The sequence below is a fragment of the Oenanthe melanoleuca genome, chromosome 5 (assembly GCF_029582105.1).
Source record: "Oenanthe melanoleuca isolate GR-GAL-2019-014 chromosome 5, OMel1.0, whole genome shotgun sequence".
NCBI classification, from domain to species: Eukaryota; Metazoa; Chordata; class Aves; order Passeriformes; family Muscicapidae; genus Oenanthe; species Oenanthe melanoleuca.
Window position 1 is genome coordinate 7731577 of NC_079339.1, and position 7949 is coordinate 7739525.

Consider the following 7949-nt stretch of genomic DNA (forward strand, 5'->3'; position numbering starts at 1 on the left):
AACTTGGGGCAGCTGGAATTTCCGGCAGATATCACTAAGCACACATTTATAATAAATCATAACACTTGTTTTTTTCACTTCCTTTCCCTGAAATTTTTAATTTTCTAACAAGCTGCCCATTTCCCTTTAATTACATAGACAAACCTCTGCTCCAACATCCACACTGGAGTCTTTTACAACCACAGTATTTATTGCTAACTGACCCATGGAACCTATTCAGCATATAACCCTCTATTTTTTTCTTTTTTACCACAATCCATTTCCCCCATGTGCATGTTTCTCTGGCTGCCTGTATCTTATCCCAACCCATTAGCTCTCAGTGCTGAATAGCCTGTTCCAGGACATCAAACTTTAATTTAAACAGAAGATGATCAATAAGCTTCGCAAATTGCCTATGGCAACATCAGCAGTTTGAATCAAAGGGTTTTATAGGTAATTTAAAGGGCATCCTCACTCACCCCCACCATGTGGTAGGTACCTATTGCTTGCTTTGCCAAGAACAGCTCAGCTGGCTGAACACAAGGAAGAAGAGCTGGGAAATGGCACAGAGCATCCATTCTGGATGCTTTTGAAAGTGTGTTTTGAAACCACAAAAGACAGAACACCTCAGGAGGGGAAAAAAAGCCTGACTCAGAGGACTTGTTAAAAAACCCTGACAAATCAGAACTTAAAATCAATATCAGCACTGAAGAAACAGAGAACTAAAAGCAAAACATACACACACTCATCAGTCCAACCTTCCTCTGTGGTGCTGGGGCTTGGGACCACCGTGTTCTCACCTGAGGGAGGAGAAACGATCATTTCATCTTTCCCTAGAATCTCTGCAGTTTGATTTCCAGACATGTGGGGGCCTTTGGCCTGACACCTGGAATCCCAGAATAACAGAATAGTTTAGATTTGAAGGGACCTTAAAGACCATGACCTTAAAAACCATCTCATTCCAACCTCCCAGCCATGAGACACTTTCTACTATCCCTGTCCAGCATTGGCCTTGGACATTTCCAGGAATGGGGAAACCACAGCTTATCTGGGAACCTGTGCCAGGGCCTCACCACCCTCACAGGGAAGAATTTCTTCCTCACATCTAAATTCACCCTCTCTCATTTAAAAACCATTCCCCTTTCTCCCATTACTCCATAACCATGGAAAAAAGGATGATCTTCTTCAGGATCCTTGAAATCTTGTGGTAGGAAAGGGAATTCTTTGGGCAGTGGATCCAGCAGCAGATAATGTGTCTGGCCTGTTTCAGACACACAAACATTATTTAGGAGCACGAGGGGCCCAAAAGGCCCTTGTGAGAGGGGATATATGGCTCTAAAGGCACTTAGCTCCTAGCTGGCTCCGGGTCGGAAATTACACAATGGATGTTGAAATGTTGGCTTGTTGAAAAGTTGTCATTCGAGTAATGGATGCTTTATTTCCTGTTTTTGCTGAAAGCTAAAGCGAAACATAATTAGCAAGCGAGAAAGCAACCTTGGCAGCCAAACAAAAAAAGCACATTTTGGGCACCCGAGCCAATTAAAATTGTTTATGTAGCTCACGAACAATATTTTCCTCCAAATCATTAAAACAGAGAATTCATCATAACACAGCCAGGCCTAGTGCTCCCAGCCCTGCTCCTGTGCCAGGCTGCCAGCTCCCAAGGATGGACTGAGGGCATGCTGTGATGTCCAGGATGCTTTTAGGGATTAAAGAGAAAAGGCTTGTGACTGGAAGGGGAACACTCAGCTTCCATTTCATTTGGGTTTGGGATAACCCTGTGCATAGGAGAACTGTAATTTGCCGTGGAGATTGGAATGCCTATTAATTATAAATTCAAAAGTCTCTTTTTTCAGCCCCTTTTTCTCTCTAAAATCAGAGTTGAAGAAACCCCCACAATTCTTTTTAATACTTGAATCCATGCCCTGCTTGATTCTCACGTGGATGCCCAGAGATTGTTTCTGATGATGTAAGGTCTGGCTTCTCTTCTTGCTATGTGAGGAAATAATCCTTTAGGAAAGAAACAGTGGATGAACGAATATTCCTTCTCTTTAGGATGATGCCCATCTGCTCCCCTTGTAACAAACCATTGTGCTTCCCATGTGAATTCTCAGCTTTCATTCCTGGAGATGAGGTCTTTTTATGTGAAATATTTTAGTGTGTTTTTATGAATTGAGTCATTTTAATGTTTTGCTTGCTTCTGAAGCAAAATTAAATCTGATTGTGAAAATTATCATCCCCCTTCAATAAAAATTATATATGTCCTGAAATAAAAAACAGAAGTGAATGGGATGATACAGAGGAGGAACAATTTCTCTCACCAAGCAATAAAGATTAAGCACATCCACTTGCCAAATTAGTGCTGTGTCTAGACATGCCCAAACTCGTGTTTTTCTGTATATTTGTTTTGCTTGTAACTTTTGTTTTTGCTTGCTGGCTGTTTCTGGCTGTGTTTGGTGCTTGTGTGTTTATGTTACCGAGCATCCCTGCTTTGTTCTGAGACTTTCAGGAGGAAAAAGGGATTGGGTGTGACATGCCCTGGCAATGTTCTCCAAACAAAGCTCTGGGTGGGTGTTCAGGCTGTTTGGACTTGCCATTGGTGCAAAGTCCAGAGCAGTTTGTGAGTGGACACATGGATGGAAGCTGCTAAGAGCAGAAATCCTGGGCTCAGGCTCTGATTCCCACTGGGAAGAAGGGATAAAAAGGCTCCTTGTTATTTACAGTGCAGAAGTTCTTGTTCTTAAACACAGGTCATGGATCTGTAATCCTGGAACGGTTTGGGTTGGAAAGGACTTTAAAGCTCATCTTGTCCAACCTCCTGCAGTGAGCAGGGACATCTTCAACTAGACCAGGCCATTCAGAGTCCCATCCAACCTCGCACTGGGTGTTTCCAGGGATGGGGCACCCACCACCTCTCTGGGCAACCTGTGCCAGTGCTCACCACCCTCTCAGGGAAAAGTCCATAAACACACAAACCTGGGTGAGGGGAGGAATTAACCACATAATCAGAAACAACAAAGGCAAGGTCTTCCTGGTGAGAGTCACTGTGGAGGACACCAGGCACTACTGGAGCTGTTGTGGCACTTTTGCAGCAGGCAAACTAGCAGGGGAGAAATTTAACAGTTTCACTTGGTAGGAGTGCTGAGCATAAATTTAGTAATGAGACATGATGTGCATGGTCTTACCTGATCAAACAAGATTTTTTTTTTTGATGAAATGTATTAGCCCTGAGTAGATTTTTTTTGACAAATGCCTCTCACTGAAAGTCTCTGTGTTGGGATAGAGAAAGGAGAAGCCTAGTACGGCCATGATATCCTACAACCCACTCGGAATGAAACAATTGCTTGCCTCAAAGGCAACAATTTGGTCAAATCATTGCTATTGTGAAGTTTCAGGTTTGGTGCTGCTGTCATTGTGGCATTAATACATTGAGAAATTCAGATAGTTTATCAGCATCCATTAAGGAATGGGAGGAAATTAGGACAAAAGCCTGTTGTTTATTCAAGGTTGTGTTTTATTTATCCTCTGGCTTTTAAAAGCCTCTTATTTTATGTGCCTTCTGGGCACACGGGCTTTAGTTTAAAAACATCACCACTAAAACAAACAACCAAACTGACAAAAGTCGTTTAGGGGAGAGCAGCTGAGATGTAAAAGCAGCTCAGCACTCAAAGTACCCCTTGGGGTAAAAACTCTGCTGAGGTCTGAAGGACCATGACCCCTGGATCAGACCAAATGGGGAAATCGTGACTCCTGGCAAAGCAGATGTTCCTACTTGGGCCCTTCAGACTTTTATCTGTGAGTTCTGAGCAGCCCAGGCTCCTGCCAGGGAGGTTGGGAGGTTGTGGGAGGGATGTGATCACATCCCTGTGTGTCCAAACTCCAACTCATCCAGGGGCTCAGTTAAGCACTAAGGACTTCCCTGTTTAAAAGAGGGGGGAAAACAGACAGGAAAGCAGAGACCAAAGGACAAATATTTCTATTTCTGGGGACACATGATAAGCATAAAACGTTGGGACCTTTCATGCTGATACCAACTGATTTTCCATCCTCTTCTCTGACAGCCCAAGGTTCACATATTGTTCTTTTTGTTACTCATGGTTAAGCTCACCAAACAGCAAAATATTGAAACATTCCAAAATGGTCTATTGACAGAATTCTTCATTTTCTGCTTTATTCCTTCCTTTCCTCATCCATGGGGGATTGTAAGAAGCTCAGTGCTGAGGCAGACTCAGCTGAGCAGGAGGAGCTGTTAAAATGTTCCTCCAGGAATATTTGTTCTCACAGATTTCACAGCTTCTCCTTCACCATGTCTCCTGACCACCTGACCAGGGTGAGACCCTGAAATCCTCATCTGTGGTCCAGCAATGTGGGAAATCCTTTCTGTCCTGCCTTCCCTTTGCTCCCTGGCCATCTCTTCCAGTTGGATTCTGTGTTATTACCAAATTCACTATTTCTGTTTCCTTTTGTAGCACATGCTGAGCTCTGTAACCCAGATGTAAGCACTGTGCACGCTGTGGGTGTGTTCATGGATGGATGGATGGAGGTCCTGCTTAATCAAATTATATTGATGCAGCTCCTAATGAATGAAATTAATTCATCTTGCCATTTTGGACAGGGTTAAAAGGCCATTATGGCAAGTAGCTGTGTAAAAGAACCAACTTTACACCCGCCACTGCTCCTGTGAATAGTCACATTGGACTGGGGAACACCTATTTTTAGAAAGAATTTCCAAGGGAGATAACCTGAAAGGGAATAAAGAGCAGGAAGGGCATCACCCAAGGATCTTCATCATTTTTCTATTTTAGGGTAGATCTTCCCCTTTGACTAACATTGCTCCCAAACTGGGGAGGCACTCAGGGAAGGGATGGCACTAGTCTGCAGAATTTGGGAGGATGGCCCCCTCGCCCCATCCTTGCACACACCAAGGGTTTTTAATGTCCTGCTGAGGAAACACAGCAATGTTTGGAGAAGCCAAACAGGGAGGCAAAGAGGAACCAGAGCTCTTTTAAAATAATTTGGCTACCAAAAAAAAAAAAAAAAAACCCCAAAAAAAGTCCTAGGCTGCTTTCTTTCTTGTTCAGCAGGGAGGGAGCAGCAGCCAATTGTGTTATAGCACTGCTGATTACTTATGATTCCCTTCCTGTGAGGACAGGCCCTGATGTGTTGTTTTTTGATAACACTGGCTCCTTTAGAGCAATAACCCTGGTACAGTTTCCTGCCTAATCGGAGAGCAATTACTGTACCTCAAAAGGGAAAACGTTGAGAAGGGCCCAGGCTGAGCTCAGAAGTGATAACAGGAGCATTTTCTTGCTAAGCCCTGGTTAGACTTGAGCTCATTCAAGCATCCCCCACGGCAATACGTGACAAAAATCAAAGAGAAAGGAAAGGCTGAGGGCTGTTCTTGTCTATCATGTTCACTAGGATCAGATGTCCTTGTGCTTGCATGGTTGGGAAGCCCATCAGTTGTGAGAGGACTCTAGGCCCTTACTCTGAATTTTCTGTAGTTTAGGAGTGAACAGTTCTGCTATTACTGATTCCTGACCTGTGTTAATTGACCTGGTGGCCTTGGCCTGGTGGTCACTGGTGACAGGTGACCACGAGCAGATGGAGAAGGCTGCACTGCCATGGTTGCAGAGGTGTTATTGCCCTTTAGCAAATTAATTTGCCAAACCTCTAGGGGAACAAAAATCAAAGTTTTAAGGGGCTGATAGGTAATTCCAGCAGAGTGGTGTAGCCAAAGACAGTGGTTTTGAAAAAGGACTGGCAAGTGAAATATTTTGGGCGGAAATAAGAAGTTTCTGCTTGAACTGCTGGCTCCAGTGCTTTCTTTAGAACTCATGGCCTCGGGCATTTCCACCAAAGGCTGAGGGTGTGCTTTGGACCTCCTCTGTGGAGAGGTCCCTGGCTACAAAGGGTGTGTGCCTGTGGCAGAGAAGCACTATCACCCTGGAGTCAAGCAGGGAGAGGAAATGACTCAGTCATCAAAAGGCCCTCCTTCCTCAGGGAACTGTCCTTAATCAGTATTATCCCGTTACAATAATACCATTTCAGAAGGACTGGGAACCAGAGCACTTGCGTAGCCATGTAAACTGCTTCCTGTATTTGCCAAACAAAACAGCATTCAGCAATTAATAGAATTTAGCTATTAGTGCTGCCATGATAAAACAACAACCCTGGCTGTTCATCCTGAAAAACGTCTGGTGCAATTCCTCCCCTAGGAAAAGTCCTTTTCTTTTGGCTCGGTGTTACCTGCTGCTATAGGAGAGAATAAATAAGAATAAACAAGATTTGTGGCATTTTGCTTGGCTGAAAGTGTCATAGCTATGGAAATTGTCCTCATTACCCTTGCAAGAGGCACTGCAAAGCTTCCTCCTGGGATGTTCTGATTAGTCATTGCTTTAGTATTAAGCTGGGATACTTTGTGTTGCTTGCCAGGAATCCTGTGCAATCTCTACCTTTTGGTGCTTGATAATAGGCAGCTCCCAAAATCGGCAGTGGAGGGTGAAGCGGTGGGTCCTTGGGAGCTCAGGGACCAGGAGCATTGCAGAGCCTCCCTCGCCCTAATTAACTCTGATTAGACGCAGCCACAGCTGGGCAGCAGCTCGGCAACAAATGGCCCCTTTTGTTCTCCTTGGATCTGACAGGAGAGCAGCTCATGGCGTGACAAGGAAAGGCCACTTGTGACCTGCCCTGCCCTCGCCAGCCGTGGCCATCAGTCACACACCTCGAGGACAAACTTCCACCCCATCCCAGAAGGGTTCTGCAAGATCACCCAATTCCAGGGCAGGGACATCCCCCACTGTCCCAGGTTGCTCCAAGCCCCTTCCAGCCTGGCCTTGGACACTTCCAGGGATCATCCACTGCTTCTCTGTACAACTTGTGCCAGGGCCCCAGCATCCTCACCTGGAAGAATTTCTTCCCAATATCCAATTTGAACTCACCCTCTCTCATTTTAAAACCATTCCCCCTTCTCCCATCACTCCACACCCTTGTTCAAAGTCCCTCTCTGAAAAACATGAATGAAAAGCATCCTTGAATGAGTTAATTTGGATGTGGGAGTTTTCAAATATGTAAAGGAATCACCTCTGGCATGTGAAAAACCTACCAAGTGAAACTTGAAAGCTGTTCTTTTTTTTTTTTTCCTGACAATGCAAAAAAAAAAAAAAAAAAAAAAAAAAAAAAAAAAAAAAAAAAAAAAGAAATTGAATATATTACTCACCGAGTAATTTGGACAAAAAAAAGAATCTTTCAGGATGCCCAGTTACCCAGGATGACTTCACCAGTGTGGGCTTTACTCCTGAGAATGAATTAGCTGATAACCAAATATACTCGGCATGGGCATTTCCACATCCTTTACTTTTACTTTTTAAGCCTTTGCAAATGTACAAGGATTAGAATAAGGACAGAGCAGAGGAAAAGAATGTGGCTCTTTGATTTTCTTGGAAATGTGGGCTACAAACTTTTAGCATCTGCCTCCACTGGTTTCTGGTTATGATAAAGATTGAACACTGGGTCTTCTCATCATAAGGACTGGTCAGAAAAAGACTTTCCTTGAAGTGTTCTGTATACAAGATGTGTGCTGAGCAAAAAAAAACCCCACTCCATGTCTGAATTCAAACTGCAGAGCAAAAGGAGAGAGAGATGGTACCAATGTATCCCATGTGAGACATGACTAATCACAAGGAATGACAAAAATAAATCATTTTCATAGAACTGCCAGTGAGGGGCCAGAGCTCCTGCTGAGGCACCACCCTTTACCTGACTTTGAGTCAGAACTTGACAGAAACAGAGGTTAAAATTCCTCTCTGAATTGGATAAGGTGGCCCGGGAATGCAGCAATGGATTTTTGGGAGCATTTGGGACTCTGCTTAAATCACTGAAAACAGAGTCCTTTCCTCTGGCTTTCTGCTAGAAAATAGAGCTGATTTGGGGAGAAGGGATTGTCTTTGAAGGACTCAGGATGTTAATTC